Here is a 24,847-nt window from a genome sequence, read left to right as displayed (position 1 = left end):
TCAAGTCTTTTCATATAAACTAAATTTAGAATTATGATTCATCAGACTTTCTCTCTATCAAATCCATTCATTATAATTTCTTTTTAAATATTGGTTGATTAGGATTTGTGAGAATATATAATAATAGTTGTGACAATTTACTTCTGTTCATACTGAAATTGACACAAAATTAGTATAAAAGTAGAATTTACTAACTTTTAAAAGGAAAAAATTATATGATCGGAAAATATGGCTGTTTTAATTTCATTTTTTAAAAAATTAATCATTACAATTATGAGATCATGAGATACTTACTTTATGTCATATTGACCCCAAATGTGGATTTTAAATTTTTTTTCTGGGAGTAGATATATAATTATCTGTCAAATAGGTAACCATAGGTAAGAGAATCTATTTGATACATACAGTATCCAATAACCAAAAATATTATTCACAGTAAAATTTTCGTATTGTCACAATTTTTTATTAATTAATTAATACATAAATATACATAATAATAAATAGGTTAAAAACCTTGACCAGTTAAATAACACATTTTACTTTCTTATGCATTTTTTTCTTTCTTTTTTGACATCACAAATAATAAAAACCTTTAGTTTTATAATACCCCTTCTGCCATTTATGGCTTACCATAGATATGTGGGTCTTGGGAAAGGAAAAGTGGAATTCATGCACTTTAAAAATTATACTTACACCACAAATCTGGTAACATAGCCGACTGGGCGATAGCAGTAAATGTAAGGAACTTTAATTAGTCGTTTCCGTACTAGGCCTAATTTTAAACGAGCGGCAAATTGTGTATGGTAATTGCGAAAGCTGTAATAATCAGTGGGGCCTAGTTCATTCATTAAGAATGGAAATGCGTGAGTTCCGGAAAGAGGAAAATTCCAATAAGCAATTAAACGCAAAGCAGACGTAATCACAGCTGATGGTGTCTCCGATACCCAAAAGTTGGCAGCTTTTATTTTATATTTTGATTAATACGAAATTAATTTTTAAAAAAAAGAAAGAAAGGAATACAGTGACGGATCTTAAAATATCTGATAGAACTTTGGTTTGTTAATAATGAGTTTTTAGAATAACAAAAATTATTACCTTCAGTGAGAAATATCAAAACATTTCTATGATTTGAAAAATTCATATTTACACTCATGAGATATAACGCGTATTATAATTCGATTAATATTAGCATGATACTAATTACTGCTGTCGTAATAAATATAACTAATTTATATGAAAATAGTATCAACCTGATAATAAACAAGTATTAGAAATGATAAATACGTCATTTAAGATTACTTTAACATTTTGTGGACGCTGATATCCAATTTATACAAAAGCTTATATACATTAATATTTGGAGAAAAGGAATCCTGCTTTGGAGCTGAAATAAACCATACCTGCGTCAAACGTTTACAATCTAAATTGATAAAAACTTCAATGATTCTCATAATATTACAAATAAAATTATACATAGTCAACTCAATGTTACAAAACATGCTACATGATAAGCACAAAATAAAACTCTAAATATGTATGCTACCATTATCAACACAATAACCAAACAATCCCGATAATCCTAAGAGGCTACATGAAAATATCACGTTTTGGCAGCTTTTAAGATAAAAAACTCTCATAGAATCCATTCTAACGACATTAATTATTAATAAATACTAGTCTTTATTCAGGCGGCATATTTATTAATTGTATATTTAATGCATTTGTAGGCAATGGGCGCAGGTAGGTATTTCCACTGAGTGTGTGCCCTTTAGCACCTACCTTAGCCTTCAAAGAAAATTTGTTTAAGACTTTATCATCTGGTTTTTAGCCAATATGTATCGAACACTACATTGCAATTTTTATATTCACATACACAGCTTACGTTCAACGATGATGTTCCCCCTCTCCCTTCACATGAATCCCCCTTAGGCGAACGTCCCCTTTTCTTAATTTGAATTTGACTACAATAGAGTATTGTGGTTTCGGGATTCTAAAAATCATTAAATGCACAAGGACAAGGTTTTCATAGTTTTTTATATTAGTTCAAAGAACAGTATGTAAAGATAAAAGCACATTATTTCTATATAAATATAGAGGTATTTCGATAGCAAGAAAAGCGAAGATGAAGGTTGCAATAAATCATAAGGTATTAAGTATCCTCTATGTTAGGAGCTCAGCTGACAGACCTTTCTGACAACTCCATAATTAATACTGACATGAAAGGAAGCCACATACAGCAAATATACTTTTTCACCATTCAGGAAAAATCAGTTTAAATATTAAAAAAAAATGTAGGAAATATTAAAAAGAAGAGCTCTTTGTGGTTTGAAGATATTTTTTTACTACCTCGAATTAAATAAAAATATTATCAACTAACGATGTAGACGATATGTCAATTCTTAATACCTGGATTTTTAAGATTAGGTTTTTTGTGGTTAATAGATCAATTAAGCATTTTTCACTGCAACGGTGTACTTCAAATCCATCACTATGCACAATAAGATAATTAATATAATAGAGGGGAAGGCTTACACTACAAATAAAAAAATTAAAAAATCAACTATTTTTATAGACAAAGCAAAAGAGATAAATAAATTTATTCATACCAAATCCAGAAAAAAGGAGTAAAATAAGTTAATATACAAGAATTAACATTGAAAATAGAAAAAAAAGTATTTTGGAAGTCTCTAGTCAAATTTCTTTGTTTCGAGGAGTGTTAAAATCTCAGAAGGGATCGGCACCGTTTCTTTAGTTAGGAAGACATAAGTAAGGATAATACAGACAGGAGGTAACAGAAGATAGCCTTCCAACATTACCACAACCTCGGAGGGAACCAGGGTCCTGACGTTGTTAAGATAATGAGTAGGAGATGCAACCAGTCTCCGGACTTACGAGCGGAGGAAACCAGCTCCAGATCTTAAAATAATAATATAAATATACTAGATTGAAACTCTGATCGCACAGGCTTCAATTTACTGAAAACATCTCGGAGAGAGTGAGTGCAAATACCTAATTTTTACCACAGCCCAATTAATTATGAAAAGGTGAACTATTATTAAATTTACAAATACAGAACTAAGATAATATGAATTTGAAATAGCTAAGGCTAAAGTAGCATCAGCGGTTTTCCTGCTGGGGCGGGGCCATACTGAGTAGATACAATGGGTTTCCATGGTTGTTGTTCGCTAGAGAGCAAAACTGAGCCCAAAGGAAATATGTCTGAGTTTACAACTTAAAGCTCTCCTTTGAGTTTTTACGTTTCGGCTAATTCAAACAACCCGAAGATAAAAGCTTATTAATGACTAATTAGCTCATAACAAACTTGATGATTTGGTTTAAAATATAGATCTTTAAACGTTAAGTCTTTTCTTGTATAAGTAATTGGTACTATTAAAAAAAAAAATTAAATTTAAATCTGTACTACTACAACCAATGAAGGGTCCGGGGTGTAGTACTTTGTAAGGAAGTACTGTTACTAGACCAACGGTTGTGCGAGGAGGTGATTTGGTCCAAATCACTTTCAACCACCAGATTTTTCCCAAAAATGCCTGCCGCTGAGGTTGCTATCGGCCAGTTAGAGAAAATTAGAATAAACAAACAGATCATCACATGTCAACGTTAAAGCTTAGTTACACACTAAAAACATAACTGCAACCCTGACTCAGCAGATAGTGATTAATCAGCTTTATCTTTGTATCAACCAATTAATGATTTAGTATTTACCAATACTTATTTTTATTTTCAACTGTTTTTATGAAAAAATACTACAATCATTCAAGAAAAATCGTTAATCAATACCTAACATATTTTTATAATTATACATTTAGAATGAGTTGTTTTTTCGAGGGGAAAATCCAAGATATCTCTTAACACAAGGTTTCTACCTGTTGATAGATACACTCTTAAAGAACTGCGTTCTAAAGGAAATCCTTTGTTGTTCATGATTCCTCATTTTGAAATTCATAACAAATCTCTTATCCTCAATAATCCTCATTTTCGTTTAACTTATTCTACCTACATTATATTAAAAATTCCACATCACTTTGAATAATATTTATTTCTATAAAAATTACTACTAAATAAGTCACAAGTGGGGGCTACGACGGGCTACACTGGAAAGAGCTCAGTTGGTTAATATTTCAGAGATTAATTCCATACCTATTGCTTTGTTTCTTTAAACATAAATACTGTATTGTTATTTTAAATTACCGACTGGTTAAAAGTATTGTTTTTAGAGTATATAACATATTAATGCCATACCACAGTTAGTTACGAGTTTGATATTGCATTTTTTTTTTCTTTTAACATAAATACCATATTGTTGATTAAATGACTGACCTGTTGACTTTTTAAAGCATACAATTTTTATGTTATTTTTTTTAAAGTTTTATAATTTATGCGTTTCAATTACAATTTCACACAAGCTTCGACAGACGCATATTTTTTCCATTGTCTATATGTTCTTAATTATTTAAATAGATCTATTTTTTTTTTTTGTATTTTTATAAATAAACACATTTCCACAAACTAAAATAAATTAATTTCCGGATACATCCCAGGGTACTTAAAAATGTTTTGAAATTTTGAGGAAATACCAAAATATCCCGCGTACAGTAAATTAACGGTTAATGGAGGCCCCCACTTCCCACATCAACAGAACATGTTCCTATCACCTTTGTACGGAGAATCCAACGGTGTTGAGTAATGATTTGTGTATGAATTATGTATTTGAGGACACTGGAGCCTTCCTTGGCATTCGCCAGATAGATTCAAGACTACACAAGTTGTTACCAGTGCTTTTCCTTAACTAAACTTCTTTTCAGCAACTTGTGGTCAAATAAATAAAGACAGTAGTTGATAGGTGGTATTTTCTAGATCAACGTCAATTTTTTTCCATAGGGAAATTCTTCCTTAGTTTACTTTCTATTAATTAATATTTAATTCTACCAAATACAATGATGACGGTTGTAAGTCAACTTTGGATTAAATATAGGTACGTTTGGATGTAACATTTCGCATAATTTATCAATTAGTATTGTTAATATCATCGAATATAACAGTTTTTTCACAATATGATTTATAATAATTTGATTTGTCGATTATTTTATATTGTTTATGTTTAGGTTTCGCTAAGTTATATACAAAATACTTATACTAATAATTAAAAATATACTATATATGTTTAGTTTTCGCTGATATACATTACAAATGATTATGTTTACTTCGTATTTAATATTAGTATATACGCTAACGTTAAGTTTCTGATTATTTGAATTACCTATGTTTAGGAGGATTCTTCCTTCTCCAAGAAAGAATTAAAATTGATTATTTCAGACCTGAATCCGTCGTATAATTTGATAATTGGAATTATTATATTTACCCTTGAGATCAGAATTATTGAGGGTCGATTGTATATTATATGGGTAAGTTCACCGAATTCGAAAATCGTATAAGTACTAATAAAATAATAAGAAAAGTGTAACAATATTTTTTAAATAATCACAGATTTTATTAATTCACTGAAATTTGATTCTTATATATAAAAAAAATATAATATATATCAGTAAACAGCTATACATATAAGAACAAAACTAGTATTCTTCCTACAGTTATTTATGGATACGAAACGTGACCTCTTAAACTAAGGGAAGAACAGCGCCTTATGCTTTCAGAAAATAAAGTATTATGTAACATATTCTGACCGAAAAATGATAAGTTAACCGTAGATTAGAAGGCTATCCCTCACCCCTCACATCGCTGAGTTGAGGAAAATGCACCCGGAAAATATAATTCAGGTTATAGCATTGCGGCGAATCAGATGAGCAGCTTAGTAACGAAAGGATCTCTAAAACGTTAATAAACTTTGAACCGATGGGTATAAACGTCCAAGAGATAAACTGAAACGTAGATGGGAGGATTTCGTTAAGGCTAATTTAGTAAATTTGGGTTTGGACAGGCGTTACGGGACAGATGTACATGTAGAGAACGATTGGTAGTATTGGCATCGAACCTTCGGGGTCGCTAAGCCTTTGTTTTTATTAAAAACCCTAATATAAAAATAAAAGAATGTTAAAATTTTTAAAATTTAAAATAAAAAAAAAAACAGCATTAGGATTAGACAAGCCCCGCCAAGTAATTAAAAATATATATAAATGAGTAGTAGTCATGCATTACAGTCTCAAGCATATAGAGCATATTGAACAGTTGGCTAGCTGAATTTTCGATTAATGTCCCCACAAATAATAGTCAAACAGTTTCTACTTTATTTGATATTGGTTCATTAAATTAGTTCATTTTTGTCAGAAAATTATTTTGAGATGTCTGTTCACTTTGTATGAGTATTAAACCAATCAAGTGACCAAAAACAATATACTTTTTTGGAAGATTATTAATTGACCGTGTGTGAAGATGAAAAGAATATGGTCCGGGTGCGGTCAAGAAAAACTCAAATAGTAGAAATATACTAATTTAATGAGCCAACGTTTCGCCCCACGTTGGCTCATTAAATTAGTATATTTCTACTATTTGAGTTTTTCTTGACCGCACCCGGACCATATTCTTTTCAATATACTTTTTTCACTAACAGGAATGGCCATTAGCGGATAGGAAAGACAAATTAAGCAAGAGCCTAAATATTCAGCACAATTAGAGATAGATTGAAGCCCACTAAAAAACTAGCAGAAAATGAAGCAGATACAAGCTAAGCCTCCCACATTACATGATAACGAGAGGGTAGGGAACCTCGTATGAATATGTTGATTGGAGCATTAAAATTACAGCCGATTAGGGTTAGGAGCAAAATTCGATGCAGTGGCGATAATAACTTTTTCAGGCCGGATTATTCCACTTTTTGTCTGATGGTACCACCCGTTATCAAATCCTCTTTTAATAGCTTCTTCCCCTTTACCCTGTCACGGGAGGATATTTTAAAATGCCTTGCCCACTCTCCATTCCTTCTTTAGGACAGGGATACATCTTCATCTTAACAAGACGATATTCTAGATTTTTAATAAATATTCCCTGACAAACACTTAAGCAGTTGTTCTTAGGACTTTAGGGCATACGACCCAATGGTTATCAAGGCCATGTTTCATGTTTTATTTTCTTAGATGTTTGGATTTATAACTTTGATATTTCAATTTTTTTTATTTAAATCCCAAGATTATAAACTCTTTTGATTTGAGATAGTTAATTAATTTAATGCGTATTTTAATTTGATATTTAAATGCGTTAAATTTTACGGTTTAATTTTTGTTTAATAGTTTATTTTTTCTTGACAAAATTAATACCGATTTTATGTTTTTTCGCCATCATTTAGCTACTGGTACCCCTGGTATCACACATAATGTACTTAAATCCATCTTATAGAAAAGTCATTTCAGAAAGATGTGGCTGACTGTAAGATATGAATAAGTTATATTTCTATGTCCTATTTTCAATGAAGCAATTGTGACCTCCTCCCAGCGATTGGAACATTTTGACGTGGGCCACGGTTTAGTTGTTTTTAATCTGTTTGGCGGACATTCATTCCACATGGATTGCCAAAACTACATAGTTCATTTTTCAGTGAAAGAACTTCTTATTTCTTTTTTTTAATAATTTATTTATTGATATTTACAACTGTATACACATATATACAACAAGTAAATTTGCTGTAGGTGACATAGTAACATGATAAAAACATGTGGAGAATCTATCCACTGATAGAACTCCAATAACATTTCTAGAGAAGAAGATCTCGAGGCCATCTTCTTTTCAGACGCCTAGGAGGATTATTAGGTAATGAAGGAGAAGCCAGGTTAGAAACAAGTAGATTTGGGTGGTTGAGAAGTTTATTATGGAAGGAACGGTATCTGGTTCTGGCCAAATCGGTAACATATGGAATATTGAGGTCCTGATGGATGACTTGATTTGTGACAAAGTAAGGAGCATTAAGGATTTTACGAAGGATTTTGGACTGTAAGGATTGGATTCTGGAGGAATTTGATGGTTTAGTGGAGCCCCAAAGCTCAACTCCGTATGTCCAGATAGGCCTTATAATAGTCATGTAGATCAGTCTTTTGTAATGGATTGGCAATTTAGACCGTATGTCTAGTAAATGTTGCAATAGTCGGAATCTACGAGCAGTTTCTTGTCTTTTTAGTCTTGTATGAGGATTCCATGTCAGTCGTTTGTCGAGATGTAGTCCTAAGTAACGGATCTGTTCGACAGGAATAAGTGGGGTATTATTAAAGGATATTGTAGGGAAAGAGGTCATGGGTTTACGTCGAAGGGTAAATGTGATTTCTTATTTCTTGGAGTGTCAGAATGGTCGCGCCCTGATCACAAACACTTAATTACTTTCCCTTCATTGAATTCTCATAACTTAAGTACCTGGGTTCTACAATAACTAGAAAGAAAGAAATCTTAAATGAAATTGAGGTCACGTCAAAGGCGGGTAATCCTTGGTATTTCGAAATTGCAACATTCCTTAGTGAGCGGATTTCTTTCTAGTAACTCGAAATTTAGAATTTCGATAATAGAAGAAAACTATTACAATTCCTCTCCATCTTTAGAGATGCAAAACTCATAATGGGATTTCACGAAGGGATAAATGAGCTAACAGGAGAATTTTGACGGCCACGCCAAATAGCATGAACTGTACCTTATAAAATGACTTAAATAATGGTAGAGTTGAGAATTAAGCAAGGGAGTAAAGTTGTATAATGAATTATTGTTATTATTGGCGTCAGGCCCCCGGGTTTGCTAAACCTTTTTTTTTTTTGGTATATTATTACTAAAATCTAAAACGTCTCTATAATTTTGATCGGACATCCATCCTTTTAACCAGGAGTTAGGGGAGTATTCCCAGGAATTTTCTCTCGACCTGAAAATTTCTGGGAAAACTGAGTAATCTAAATAGCGTTTATAAGCTGTTTGAAGTATAATAACCTCTTTGAGATATATTTGAGTATAATAACCTTTGAAAGATGTGGTGATTAAATGCAGATTGAAAGTTAAAATTATTATAATTATAATAAACTGTATAAAAAAGAAAGAATGTGGCTTTTCTTAGCATGATCCCAAAAAAATACACTTTGAAAAGATTTTAATTACTAATTATTACTTAATTGTGATTATTTAGTCTAATATGTAATTAATTGAATTTGCAGAAAAACTCTCCATGGGGAAGAAATGTGACAACCTACGAGAGCTAATTGCAGTTAAGGTGTATAAAACAGTTTAACTGTGGTTGACGAACTGTTCAAATTTATCTCTGTCGGAAACGGCTAAAGAACAATATTTTTTCGGGAGAGACGCTGACACCTATTACAACTTCCCAACACCTGTTATTAGTTGTTGTGTCATTTTAGAAGTCACACCTCCCGCCCACCTCTAGTGGTATCCATCAACCTTTATATACTGTATATTAATTTTAAAATATACAATTATGTACTGATTGGAATTTCATTAACTATCTACATTTTTGACCGTCATATTGAATTAGTTTTTTAAAAATCATAAAAAAATATATTGTGTAAAACCATAGAAGTGGGTCACTATGCTTAAGGGATAAAATTGCTCCACTGCCGATGTGTTGCTGAGCGTGATCCACTAGTGATAGTGTGCGAAAGGGTTGTGAGGGAAGGAGAAAAAATATTACCCTCCAATTGATGCAAAGAAGGTTCAGTTGAAATATGATAGTAGGTTTTCCGGTATATTTCTCTTGTTATTACATTCTGTCTTATATCTATAGACATTAGTAATAGGGATAATAAATTAAATTATAACAAAATAAGAAATAGAAGATAAAAAAATAAAGAAAAAACTAAATTAAACTTGAAGTAAAATAACATCTTAAACATAATCATTCCTATTTACATTCAGCCTGGGGAACTCCGAACCGAGCTCTTCCTCCCACTTGGAGCAAAATGTAGGATTCCAGAAGTTCCTGACGATTCTCTCTTCACAGAGTCATGGGTATTAAAAGCCTGTAAGGAATTGAGTGAGGACGCTAGGGGTAGACCCTCAGAACTTGAGTGGATAATATGGTCATTGCTATAATTCCAATATACTTATTTACAATAGTTCTCTGGGCCACTCCCGCTTCAACCTTCGGGAAGGATTGTATGAATGGGTAATGCTAGTTAGGGATTAGGATGATGAGTGAGTTCCTCAAGTGGGGAATTTGCATTTGATAAGGTCTGATACAAATGGGATAAAGGTCATCGGTATTGTGGGTTACATTGTAAGGAGCATTGACTATTGTTCGAAGGACTTTAGACTAAAGGATTGAACGCGTTTGATGTTTTTCGCTGTCCCCCAATTAACGAATCCACTATTAAAAAATATTGAATGGACTTATATACATTGTTAATTACGAATATATTTTACATCTACATTATTTGAATGAACTAGATAAGAGCTGTTGCTTAGCATTGCTAGAAATTATACCACACCGAAGTTATAAATGTTGGCAAAAAAAAAAACCAACTAAATAATACGGCATCCTCCTAGTAAGAGTATTAGATAAATGAAGACAGAGACGATGTCTGTCTGTGCTAAGTCCAGCAATAAACTAGCTGTCAACCAGTTTCAAAGACGCAAAAGTAAAAGTAGATTAGGTTTTAGACAACTGATACAGAGAAAATAAGGATATGGGAATACACTGGATGCGGTACGATGATAACAGAAAAAGAAGACTTCATTGGTCGCTCAGGTGAAAGTAACTTTATCTAAGCCCCCTCCCCCTCTCTCTGTTCCTAGTATTACTTTGTCATCTTTTCCAATATAAGCCCGTTCCTCTGAAGATCATTGACTACACCTGTTGTTGCCATCTAGAGGTGTTCTTCCAAATTTAAAAATTTCCACATATTGCAAACATACGTCTTTCTTCTGAGTCTTTTTTTTTTTTTATTCCTTCTTCCCATTTTCTGATTTTACCGAATTCATTCTTATAAGATCAGGCAAACATCTTTACATGTGATTTCTCATCTTTAAAAGGGTAATTTGCTGTGTTTGAAGTTGAAAGTGCCACTTATAAATGGTAACATTCAGGTGTCAATTAAGAACTGATAATTGGATCCGATATATTTTAAAATACAGAGAAATTCATTCAGGCATACATATAATCATTAGATAGCAATATTAAATGTAGAATACTTGTTGAACATGATGTCCTTGAAGGATTTTTTGTTTGATTGAAGTTGACGTAGAGAATAAAATAAATGTAAATTTGTCATACATCAGTTATAATTATTTGTTAAAAACAAATATTTTGTTGTATTTGTTTAAGCATTTATCCTTATTAAAATTTTTAAAAAGTAATGATTAAAGAGGGGTGATATGGAGTAGGAAACACGGATAAAGATATAATGAATACCACAAAGATGTGGTGCAAATAATCAATAGTTAACTAAATTATCCAGTTCCATGAAAGAGTATATATATAAGAGTACACAAGAGGGACTCAACGGCTTCCACATTCTTAATAAATGCTACGCGTATATTTAAAATAAAAAAACATGTTTTTATAACTTGTAAATTGTGGCTTATTATATACTTATTTAAGATTTATCATATTGAACTTCCTTGAAAAGTACAAAAGCTTATGAAATTCAAAGATTGTTGTTCCAAAGTGGCGAAGGGCCTCTATCCAAGATATCGCCCTAGGTCTCAGTATTTTTAGCTATGCTAGCGAGTATACAAGTTGGTTAGAAGAGATCTTGAATTGAAAGTGTGGACAGAGAAACCTGGGGTGAACAAATGAGGCACAACCTAGGAAGTATTTCAAAGTAAAACCACTTTAGGTCGTCATGACTGAAAATGAATCCAGTGAAATGATTCAACAGTCACTTACAAAGATTTAAGAGGAACAAGGAAGGGGGGTGAACCTGTTTACTGGGACATGCTATGTCTTCGTCATTGGTAATGGGTAAAAACCCTTTGGGGTAAAGTTTATTTTATTCATATAAATTAAAATGACGTTATGTTACATGACCTAATATGTTATAAGTAGAGAGATTGGCAGTAACCGAAGATTTCTTTCAAAGCCAATATATTATAAAATTGTAAAACTCATTATATTTTTTAAAAACAACAATTACAGTTCAAAACAAATAAGAGTTGAAATATAGTAGCAACAAAGCTTTGACAATTCTACTAATCGAATTTTATAAATTGTTAATAATTAATGTGCCGTGTTGATCAACTTTTGATTTTGTTTTACAGCGCTCCAGTGGGTATCCTTTACAAATTACTCGCAGCTGAAGTATTCGATGAGAGTTTCCCCCACCCACACAAACTGGTATAAAAGGATAACAAAGAAAAATTTAATATTATTTTTAGGTGTGCGTGAGTAAATGTGTGTGATTTTGTGAGCATGTATGCATGTATCTTTACAATTATAATAGTTCATAGGTGTTGTTGACCAAAATGTTTTACGCCTTTAAACAAGAATTAACAAACAACGAAAAATTACTCAGAAAATCTTTTCAGTGTACATTCCCGACCATAAAACAACATATTACTGCTTTATTTTAACAGTGACACACCTTAGAAAAAAATAATATCTATATATTTTTGTTTACATATTATAAAGATTGTATAGTAGACTAGAGTTACTTTATGACAACACTACTAATTTTGGGACTAAAGGACGCCCAAAGTAGAAACACAGTCACGGTAGTAGTGCATAGTCTACGGTAATATCTTAGCAATACGTCCAGTTAAAAATAAAATTTTGTTTCATCACATGTACCACTACGAAAGCATATCGGCGATGCGTAAATAAAGAATTACAAAATCGAAATAAATAATTAATAGGTATTTTAATTAATAACGTCATTAAAACATCGTAAAACCATTTTCAAAGAACTGTGGAATTGATCATCTTAACTTTAACATAGTTCATTATATGTTTGAACTAATTTTAATGATTATGTACAGGGTTGTCAGGAGTTTTTTTTTTAAATATTTATTTATTGCTATTTACAACTGTACATTATAATACATTTTGTAAATATGATCTAAGTTAAATTGGAGTGTTACAGGCGTGTAGAGAAACTACCCATTGGTAGCACTCTAATGATATTTTACATTAGCTGGTCTCGTGGCCATCTTCTTTTCAGGCGCCTCGGAGGATTGTCAGGAATGGAAGAGGATGCAAGGTTAGAAACTAGGGGGTTTGAGTGGTTAGAGAGTTTATAATGGAAGGAGTGATACCTGATTTGGGCTAGATCGGTTACATAGGGAACATTAAGGTCTTTATGTATGATTTTATGTGTGACAAAGTAAGGAGCATTGAGGATTTTACGAAGGATTTTGGATTGTAAGGATTGAATAGGAGAGGAATTCGAAGGTTTGGTGAAGCCCCAAAGCTCAACTCCATATGTCCAGATTGGCCTTATTACAGTCATGTAGATCATAAGTTTAGACCGTTTGTCTAGTAAGTGCTGTAATAGTCGAAATCGACGTGCAGTTTCCTGTCTTTTCAGTCTGGTGTGAGGATTACAGGTTAACCGCTTGTCCAAATGTAGTCCAAGTTAGCGGATCTGTTCGACAGGGGTAAGAGTAACATCGTTAAATGAAACTGCAGGGCAGTCAGTAGGTTTACGACGATGGGTAAAGGTGATTTGATGTGATTTGTTGGAATTTATCTTAATCCTCCAATTACGACACCAATCTTCGAGGACTATGATATGGGATTTGAGATTTTGGGATACAATTAATGGGTTATTATTAACAGCGAGCACACATGTGTCATCGGCATACGTGGTGAGGATAGTTTTAGGATTAATTGGAATATCAGCTGTATAGACGGTGTAGAGGAAGTTAAAAGTAGTTAGTATATATGAATGATTGGCCGTATTAAAAGGCATCGAAACAGTCAATCACTATCTCAATCAATATCTTTTAACTGGGACAGCCTTGATGAAGCTCTATAAAGTAGGACGAAACTTCGGACAATAAATAGTTTTTAACTATCTGAACCCCCGACCATCACCTTCATATTTTATAAGTATTTATTTGTCAGGAAGGTAAATATAGTGCGCAAAAAGCTCAAAGACGTTATCTTTGATTGCCTATTAATAGCATAAAATCTCATCTTAATGATAAAGCCCTTTGGCTATTCATCAAGTTCTGGAATATATCTCAATAGATTGGAATACACTAAGAGCCGAATCATTTCTGATACGAATAATGTAAAATTATGTATTGGTTTACATCTCCCTTTTTTAATTTAAATTTGGGCTTCGCCAACCTATCAGTGCAAGTCGTGACTAGTATAAAAAAAAAAAAATTAAAGTTCATTAATGCAAAAATTATGATATATTATCTTATAAATCTAATTCTTTGTTCTTCATAGTTCCGTCTGACCCAGCAAAAAGAATAAAAAAAGAAGGGACATAAATAATGCTGAAACAAAAGATAATTCTTTCTCATATTTTAATCCATTGTTAACAGCAGGAAAAGGTAATGTTTAGGAGAGGGGGAGCTTTATGAGCAATGTACCTTGAACGGCTTCCCTGTTATTATTTATTATGCATTTTCTAACAATAAATAAATTTAAAAATTAATAACACTTTAATGAGATCTAAAACAAATGTCATAAAACTTATATTAAAATGAATGAATTATAATAAGAAAATTCTACAGTTCTCTAATTTCAGTGAGCATTTAAGTTCTTAGTATTTATCAATCTCAGAAAATTCTAAGTATACCAGATTGTTGATGCATATGAGTCTATTTAGTAGAGAAATAAATAGATAGATAAATATTAAAGTTGTCAGTAAACAATACGATTATCAAAACTGATAATAATAATAAGATACAAAGAGAATAGAGTTAATGCAAAGGTAGAAGAGTGATATAAAAAATATATCATAAGAATGTAAAGGTGGTGGTATTATGTAGTATGGTACTAATAATGTAAACAGATACATCAAAATACACATAATTGAAAAGATCTATTAATTTAATTAAATTATGAGATAAAATAACTCTAAAAAATGGTAAGCGTAAAAGGTAAATTATTATTATTACAGATTATATAAAAATGTAATGTGGAATGGGTAGAGGTAGAAATGAAAATAAGAGTTTGAATAACAGGATTTTGCAATATAAAAAGAATAATAATGATAAATAATAATACAAACTCCTTAGAAAAATATACAAATAGTTACATAAGGGGGGGGGAGTAATGAGAAGATGAGACAATGAAAAATACCTGTTAGGTGAGAGTGTAGTCAGTGACCCCTCCAATGACAGTTGGGATAGTTTCCAAAATAGAAAGGAGAGGGAAAGAGGGGAGGAAAGGGAAGTAACATAAGAATAGCAGTGGATGCTACTTGGTTTGTAAGAAACAGCCAATTGCATTGGTAATTACAAATTGAGACAATAAGAGGATTACATTAAAAAAAGATTGATGAAGTTCCACTCCCAGTTACCTACAGTTAAAGGAGCAGTGACCTACATCTTGGGAAACCCAACCTAAGCCCGAAGACTGAAGCCCAGGCTGCTGCAGGACATCCTATTATAAATTCTATATTTATCAGTTTAGTTATTGTTACTCTAAAATTTAATTTTATCTTAATTTCTTTTCTTCATATTTTTCTTAAATTCACTTTTCTTTTCTTTTTTCCATCAGAAGTCAATTAATTATTTTGTTAAATTTATAGATGTCATTGTGTTTGTTATTAACGTTTCTTTTATCTTTTATTAAGACTTATTAGATTAATTTATTTATTTTATCTCGATTTTTTGTTTAATTTTTATGTAGGGGTGTCTCCCCTAGGTGTTATGTAGGGGTGTCCTTTGTATGAGACAATACTCCAACATAATTAATAGTTAGAAAAAAAATGTACCTCTTACATTAACCATGTAAGGCCCACCAGGCCGATCTGGTATAAAATAAATTTTTAAAAAAGTACAAAAATTGGGTTAAGTATAAATATTTCTTATAAATAAAACCCTCTCCCTCCACTCTCAATTTTTGAAATTACACAAACTGTCAATTTTTTAACTGGCATTTGAGGGGTCTCTGGGAGTGGGTAAGTTAATAATAAGGCACGGGTTTGAATCTGGCTGTGGTAGAATTATGTTATTATAATAGAATTATCTGTTTCACTGTAGCCTGGAGTCAGCCCCATGGGTTCGGGGTCCCTCCGGGGTCCACCCAGCCTCATGAAGTGGGTACCCTTAATTAAGTAAAGGTAAATTAACTAAGTAAATTAAAAGATACAATGAATTAAGCAATAGATTTGACAATAACTATGGTAGTTAGTTTGGACATACAGAGAGTACATAAATTTATATTAAAACCCAATATGAGAGCTATATTCACTTAAAAATAAAATGGAGTCCCATATTACCGACTCCTCTAGAGTAAAGCCATATTTAAAAAAAAAAATATTCTATTTTAAAATTATTATCTAGCAGTTCAGCCCTCTTTTTTTACTCTAGTAAAAAATGTGCTCATTACTTTCTAAATTTTAAGAGCTCTCTCTGACAAGATTAGGACCGACTTTTCATCAAACTTTTGATGTTCAAGAAAAAAAAAAGTATTACCTTTAACCCAATAAACATTTTTTTATTTTTATTTTTGACGCACAAGGTTTAAGGACTCATTCAATGTTATCTCTATTACTGAAACCAGCTAGATTAGGTCATGAAGCAACTTATGTGCTAAAAAATCTTTTTTGTTAAAATTTGCCCTCTTAAACTTTTTAAAGGTGTCTTCTTTCATTTGTTCAGAATAAAGAGGAAAAACCTCTTTGTTAGTTTATTGTATTTTTTTTTTGTTAAATTTAATTCAATAGCTCTTATTTTTTCATGAATATTCCAACAAGTCTATCTCGTTGAATTAACAGTCAAGATTAACATCTAAACGAAATAATAGAACGCCAACAAGCCAGCCCATCTTGTTAATTTAACAGTTTAGGCTAACAGCCGGTTTATTTTGTTAATTTAACAGTAAATGACAGAATACCGACCAGCTTAACAGCAGCCTCATCTCAACTCTTGATATTCTGTTCAAATAGAAAATATACGGGTTCACTTAATTATATATCACTTATTCATAAATCTTAATAACGATTAACAGTTGAAACGATATCTATGCATACCTATGCATGTATGTGCATATATGGTATATTAATATTTCTATTATGCTACATTATAGGGAATGTTAAAAAAAAAAAAAGTAAAACAACGGAATGGAATCAATGTAGGTGGTGAATGTTAGAGCCCTCATATTATATGGATTACTTCATATTGATAATCCCCTGATTTTTACCACTCATAAAACAGCCGCCATTATTGTTTTAGTATGACGTCATTTCGACATAAACTTGTGCTAGGCTTTTTATAGACTCAGTGCTAGTGTTATTTTAATTTATTTCCTCTTTTTTTTTTTTTGGTTTTCTTTGCTATTTAAGCAATCATCTGTTATGAGTTATATTCCTTATTGTTCTTGGGCAGCACCTAATTGGAAAAATACTAATATAAAGACTCCAAAAAAAGTTGTTTATTCAAGTGCTAAAAGATGTTAAAACTAGAAACATTTGGTTGGAAAGAAGGGGTCCAAAATTATTATCGAATCCAAATAATAGATCATATTTTTGTGAAGACCACTTCGATGTAAGCATTATGCAAGATACAAATTGTAAGTTCAACAGGTTGTATTTATTTCAAATGACTACTTAAAGTAAATAAAACGTAATGCTTTTGCTTTCTAATTGGAAAACGATATGGAAGATTGTGTTCTTTACAATTTAGAATATATACACAGGTGTTTTAACATTTCTAAACTATGAAGAACAGAAATCCAGGTTTTTGGGAAAAAAATCTTTAACATTAAAGCATCGATTCTACAAAAATTTGTATTTTCTGCTTTCATGAAACGCTATTTTTTAAAATTCTATTCGCCATAATTATTTTTGAAAAAATGATTTTATTATTGTTGCTTGTTTATATCTAATGATTTAATGACGTCACATATGAAACCATCATAGCTGCTAGCGTTTTCCTTCTGATGGTACACACATTAAAAATCTTAGTTTTTAAACCTAAAATTAATCCTGTATCTATATTAATTACAATATGTATGATTGGGTTTATGAATTAACTGACAATAATATTCACATGATTTTTTTTCTAGGTCGTCAAATATCATATTTAGTCAATGTTTTTTAGCGTTAACTCCAATGTTTTTTTCACTATTTTTTTAAGTGTAATTAAAAAAAAAAGGTGGTAGTTCTGCGCGATAAATAAACTGAAAAGCACAATTATTATTATTAATATTCTATGGGCAACAGACCATGGAGGCCTAAGTCCTCGCGCGATGTATTACCCAATATTAGGATGTAATATTCACAGTATTAGGAAATACATCGCGCGTTTCTTGACGTGTTTTTTTTCGCAGGGTGGGTTCGTCACTTCCACGCCTATTTTTTGTAAGTGCCACCCATTGGCTAACGGGCCTCACAAATGCCCGGGGTGACGTTGTCAGTGAGTTTTGATTATTTTGTGCTTGAAAAAAGCCCGGGTGGGACCGGGATTCGATCCGACAACCTGTGGATTGGTAGTCTGGCGTGTTACCACGCTGCTACCACTGCCCCTGAAAAGCGACAATAGGTCTAATAAAAAAGAAGAAGTTATACTTTCAATTTTTTTTGTATTACTTTAACGGATATCATTAGTATAAAGTTTTTTAAATTTAACAATCTGCCAATCACTTATCCGGAATAACCCTAGCCAAATTATTCCGGATATACGGAGTTCTACTGTATTTAAAAGATTAAGAATTATAGCTAATAGGGGAATTCACATTATGATATTGGAGGAAATTTATCCCAATTAACTAGTGTAATGACACATGAATAATGTGCAATACTACGTGATATTTCAACGAAGAAGGAAAATTCTAAAAGAAGACTACTATTTAATCCATCTGCCTAAGTCGCAATGTTCCGAAAACTATGAGGGAGGTTTTATATATATAAAATTGAAATTGATAGAGCAAATAGGAAGGAGGCTGTAGAATACGACAGTATCGGATCGGCTTCCCTGGATGATTTCCCGTGGGAAGAACTTGGCCGACACTTACGCCTACAGTTTCACTCTTTCACAATCTTCCAGGCTCACGTAGGCATCATAACTGAACAAAAGTTAGGAGGAAAAGTACACGGAGGGAATCATAAGAACAGAGGCTACATAAACTAGGGGTGAAATATAAAAGATACAGAAGGAATAAGAAATACTTTTCATAAGCCCTATGAAGTTCACAGAGAGCCAGCGGCCCCTATATATATGTTCCATCGACAATAGTAGATGGAATTCAAATAAATATGAAGATCATGGAGGACTTCAAAGATAGTTTCTTATTTAGCAATTATGTATTATGCTTTTGCTTCTCTATTTAAAGCAACAACCGTATGAGTTAACCGGAGTATTTAGGAAGGTACACAATGCCGGATTGAGTGAATTGGACCCGTTAAATATAATTGAGGTTATAGCCTTGCGGCGAATAAGATGGGCGTGTTAGGTGGTTAGGCTTATGAACGAACGGATCATTAAAATGGTTATAAACCCAGGGTAAACGTCCGGGGTAGACCGAAGCGTAGGTGGAAGAATTGTGGCAAGACTGATGTGATAGATTTTGGTTTAAAGGGGCGTCATTGGAAGATCGATTGGTGGTAGCTGCATCGTACCTTAGGGTTCGATAAGCATTTATGGTCAAAATAAAAACCTGCAATTCTGTATAACCGGCCATTATATATTCACTTTAATCAAAACTGCGGCTATTAATTTTTTTTTTTATACTCTTTTAGTATTATATTATTTGGATAGTAATATACAAAAAAAAAGATACAGTATCATTATTATTATTATTTTGAGCCAAATATCAGCCGCAACTATATGGGGCAGGTTTTTACACATAATTCTGCTTTGAAGATGCGGTTGAAGAGTTTTGGACCTGCACCCATAGATGTTTATGTTCCATTGCTAACAACAAGCGAGTATAATATAAATAAATCATTTTTGAAATATATAATTCGCCTAAATACGTATGAAAAAAATATTTCAAAATACAGTTGACGTAATTAATACATTTTAATAAAGTTGGGACCCCATTTCCTCATTTTCATAAGTGTTGAGAAATTACAAATTTAATCTTCAGTATCGAGTCTAAATCAATTAATCAATGAAAGATACAGCAATTTGATAAATAGGAAGACATACTAAATAGGGATTTAGAAAGGAAACAAAAAGTTAAAAGTCAATCCATGAAAAGGAAAATGGTAAAAAAAAAAAGTGAGACTTTTATCAGAAATAGGTCGACAGCTCCATTTCTTAAAGCCACAGTGAAATGTTTCTGAGCGATAGTGGAGAGGAATTGGAAAATGAAAGCCAAATAATAGAGATTACAATTCCTAGCCGTTCCGACATAATTAATTCTGCAGGAAGTATTCCAAAAGCAAACTTAGAGATAAATTATTCTTTTGTCTAAGATAAGTAATACAATGCTTAAAATAGGTGAAATAATCTTGGCAAAAGTAACCTTGGGGTTAACTTAAAAAAATATTTATAAATTACATTTATGATAGCATATGTAAGAGTAAAAAAGGTTGCCAAAGCTCAGAAATGAAAAAATTAACGAAAAAATAGATTTATTGGTAGGTGATTTAAAGATTACCAAAAATGTAGACTGAATTAACCTACACTAACAATGCGTGAACTATTTTAGATTTTTTTTACCCCTTCCTGGACATTTCTAACATACGGGGAGGTCATCTATAAGGTGGGGGTGGATCAAGTTTTTTAATTTCGTGAGACCACCACAGAAATAAAAGTCAACCCCCCAGGCCGATTCGGCTAGACCGGCACTGCTGCAATTTCGATTTAAAGACTTACGCCTCAGCTCACTCAGCTATAGACCGACTGTTTAACTTATTTTGGAGTAATATACTGACTCCTTTTGGTAATTCATTTCTTAGAATGTAGAATGTGTAGAATGAAATATTTTGTGTGATCCAGTAGACCGATTGGTTATTTACTAAAATTTGGAGGTTGGAAGCTTTTATTTACCTCAAATCCCTGCAACTAGCATTTCATATCTTCGAGTATTTTAGTAGTACTAAGTTCAATTTTCAAAATATTTGCGTATCAAATCAATATTATTCTGTATTACACTATTTTTTTTTTATGAATAAATTACTTTATGTTTAAATTTTTTGTTGTCCTGCCACCTACTTCACACAGGCTTAAAGTAATAAATCTCTCCTGTTTTATATTTCTTCAACATTAATGACTAATAAAGGGTTAGACTTTATTAGAACAAGAAATATATTATATAAACAAAAAAAAAATTTTAAGTTTGCCATTAATCACTTTTAGAGTTTGAAAATTACAGCGCAGGGTCAAGATAGCAAGTCAAGGCGTTAGATAAATAACTGAAATCCTTCCAACAGCTGAAGAAATTCCCATTGAAAATCTATTCCGAGGGTCTAAAGAGGAACGGGTCATCTGTAAAATAAAAGGGAACAGATTTCAAACTCATTCTAATCTACCATTTCAACCAATGACCTACATTCTCGTCTCGCTTTCGTCCTAAGTGGGGGCTCCTTAAAATCACAGCAGCCGACTCTTAAACAAAATGAAAATTCTCAAGAATTCTTTAATTTCAAGCGCACATCAATATAATGCTATTCAGACCATAATATTAAAAAAAAGAAACCTAGTGCGTTACGCTTATAAAACAAATTTCACCCACCTGCCAATTTTGAGTTGAAACAATACATAGTACAAGAGCCCAAGCGGAGAGAAGAAAAGTCAGTTATCTCACTCAAATTTTTTATTATTTTAACGAAAATTATGTATAGTCACTAGTAAAAATTGATCCAAGTACTGTTGGGGGAATTCGTTTTTCAAAACGTTAAAAAACCAATTCTTCATTCGGAGCTCCATATCGTTTAAACTGCTAACACACTAAAAAACCTAGAACATCATTTAAAGTGGACTAAATTTACTAAAATATGAGATCTAAAAGAGCTGATAAGGTTCAAAAGTTCCTCAGAGTTTTTTTTAAACCAACATTTCATAAAAAATTTACCGAAAAATCAGTAGTTATTGAATTTCTTGCGGGAAATCTATATCTCAGGAACTAGGTTACGTACAGATGTCAATTAGCACTAAAATTAACGCTAGTTTACTGTGCTATAAAGTAATTTATTACGTTTATACTTGCAGAAGTAGTAGTTTTCATTTACTAAAATAAATTAATTTCTAGCTACTTCGATAAAATTTCATATATGCTGATTTCATATTCGTTTTTCTAATGCGTATGAATTTTTCGAAATATAATAAAAAAATACTACCGATAAACATTATATTACATTCAACTAGCTTTAATTAGAGCACTGGCAGACATCTGCAAGTCTAAAGGTTCCTGAAAAATAGAGATTCAGAAAACAAATTTTTTTCTGAACAACAAGAAATTATCTTGTTGACTTATTTCGTTAAATATCATAAAAACTACAAATTCTGCGAAGATAAAAGTCTTAGATGACGTATGAAATTGTAGATTTCCCTCAATAAATTCACTTCTGATTTTTCAGTACATATTTTAGGAATTGTTGCTTTTCAAATTATGTCTGGACAACTGGAAATCAATTTATTTTAGTAAATATCATGAAAAAATTTACTCCTAGGAAGGTAATCGCCATATAAACTACTTTATAGCACATTAAACTAGCTTTAATTTAAGTGCTCTTAGACATCTGTACGTTTCATGGTTCTTGAGATAAAGACTTCCCACAATAAATTCTTTAACTACTGATTTTACAGTACATTTTTTATGAAATGTTGCTTTTAAAAAAACTGTTTCTCGGAAACTATTGCACGTTAATAGATCTACTAGGGCTTATATTTAGCAAATTTACTCTACCTTAAATGATGTTATATTAAGTTTTCCAGCGTTGTAGGTAGTTTCAAAGATGGAGCTCCGAATGAAAAATTAAATAATTTTAACAACGATACAGCCGCCATTTTGTATTCTCTCTAACTATACTTGACTCAATTTCGATTAGTAATTATACGCAGTTTTCATTAAAGTAATAAAAATTAGGGTGAAATAAATGAATTTCTTCCCACCGGGCTCTTGTATTACCACGCTTATTCCAAATTTGACAACTTGTTTATTGTTCACAATGACAATACTACCCTACGTATAGGCACAAGAACACAAACAGAAACCTTGGTTATTTGGACTCAGGGGACCTTAAATTGTGTATTTCTGTTGAAAACGCGAACCGGAAATTATTAATGATTAGTATATTTCTCCTTCTGTATATTTCATATAATAAAAAAAAAAAAAATAATTCTGTACCGCTACAACACATATAGGGTCATAGGTGGAGTACTTTGAATTGGTCTATTGTTACTAGACCAACGGTTGTGCTTGGAGGTGATTTGGTAATCATACTCGACCTCCAGATTTTTTCCCAACTAAGCAATTATATTCATATTATAATTATAACATATGTAAGTGAAAGTCAAAAGAAGGAAATTTTTTTAAAAATTAATTTTATTTATTTTAGTTGAAGCTACCGTTACTCTCTGTTACATGGATTATACGGAAACTAAGAGGAAACCTTTTTGTAAATGCTAAGCATGAGTGGACGTCCTTCTGGAAGAAAGAACACATAAGGGAACCAGCCATAGAGGCTACCTCTCTTTATTACGGCATCACCTTCATAAACCTATTAAACCATTTCGTTTAAACATTTCTTGCACAAAGGTAATTAATTTTTAAATTTTACCTAGTCGTCCATGATACGAGACGTAGAATAATGATACAGAATCCATCAGAGAAGTAGGTTTCAAAAAGGAGATGCCGAACTCTTGCAGCTCATAACGACTAGTTCAATCATAAATTTTGCACTAAATATTTAATCTATAATATTTATACTGTATTTGTACTAATATTTTTTTTCCAAATTTGGAACGGTGGCTGTTAAAATAATAACAAGCTCCCACCTCTTTAAAAAAAAAAAGAAATAAAATAAATCCGGGAAAATAGATCAAAATTGTGCATTATTTGATTCCAAAGGCTAGACATACAGAAAACGATATTCTTTATTTCAAGGCAATTAATTGATTATCACAATTACGACTGTAATATTATTAATAATAAATAAACAAAAAACAAACTCTCTAATATGAAAAAAAATCTTAGTTTATTTTTGTTCGAAATATTTCTATAAAACAATGTTGCCAAGAACGTGAAAAGCATCTTTTTATGAATTAAATAAATTTAACACTTTACGAACTAATTATTTTTAATTTCAAATAACGTTGGTCTCCCAAGGTTCGATGTTATCTGTTGGCTTTCATTTCATTTCCAATATTGAGGGAAATTACCGTTCGAAAAAAAAAATGTAGACTCGTCCAAATGAATATTTATAAGAAGTAACAACTCCATTCTAAAATAAAATATAGATATATATAGGTATGAGACAAAAATCGAAAAAAAAAAAAAAAGAAAAAAAGGGAGAAAATAACCCGAAGCAGAAAGCACTACAGTTTATGCAAAAATGGATCATTTGTAGACAGAGCACTTCATAATTTGCAATGCCAAATCCGACTCCCCCCATAAAATTTGCATTTTCAACATATTCCCTGGAAGTCTTTGGAGACCTATAAATCGGTAGGCGGTATATATCAAGTCCTCTTTGGTGTAAGTACCAAGCTATTTATTTCGTTACAATGTTATTCCTCTCAATGATTACTGATTTTATGATCAGTTATATACATGCCACAATGACGAAAATGAAATACCAAATTCGGCTTACAATACTAATGGTTC

At 31.8% G+C, this 24,847-nt stretch overlaps 1 protein-coding gene across 5 annotated transcripts in view; it reads right to left on the bottom strand.

Moving 5' to 3' along the window:
- Window positions 1-24,847, bottom strand: part of kug (kugelei) — a 537,878-nt gene that overhangs the window by 52,639 nt on the left and 460,392 nt on the right. The gene's annotated exons all lie outside the window — the stretch shown is intronic.

The sequence above is a fragment of the Halyomorpha halys genome, unplaced genomic scaffold (assembly GCF_000696795.3).
Source record: "Halyomorpha halys isolate HHAL.00 unplaced genomic scaffold, Hhal_1.1 Scaffold163.1, whole genome shotgun sequence".
Lineage (NCBI taxonomy): Eukaryota > Metazoa > Arthropoda > Insecta > Hemiptera > Pentatomidae > Halyomorpha > Halyomorpha halys.
Note: the sequence above shows the minus strand (reverse complement) of the source record. Positions and strands in the feature narration are given on the sequence as shown.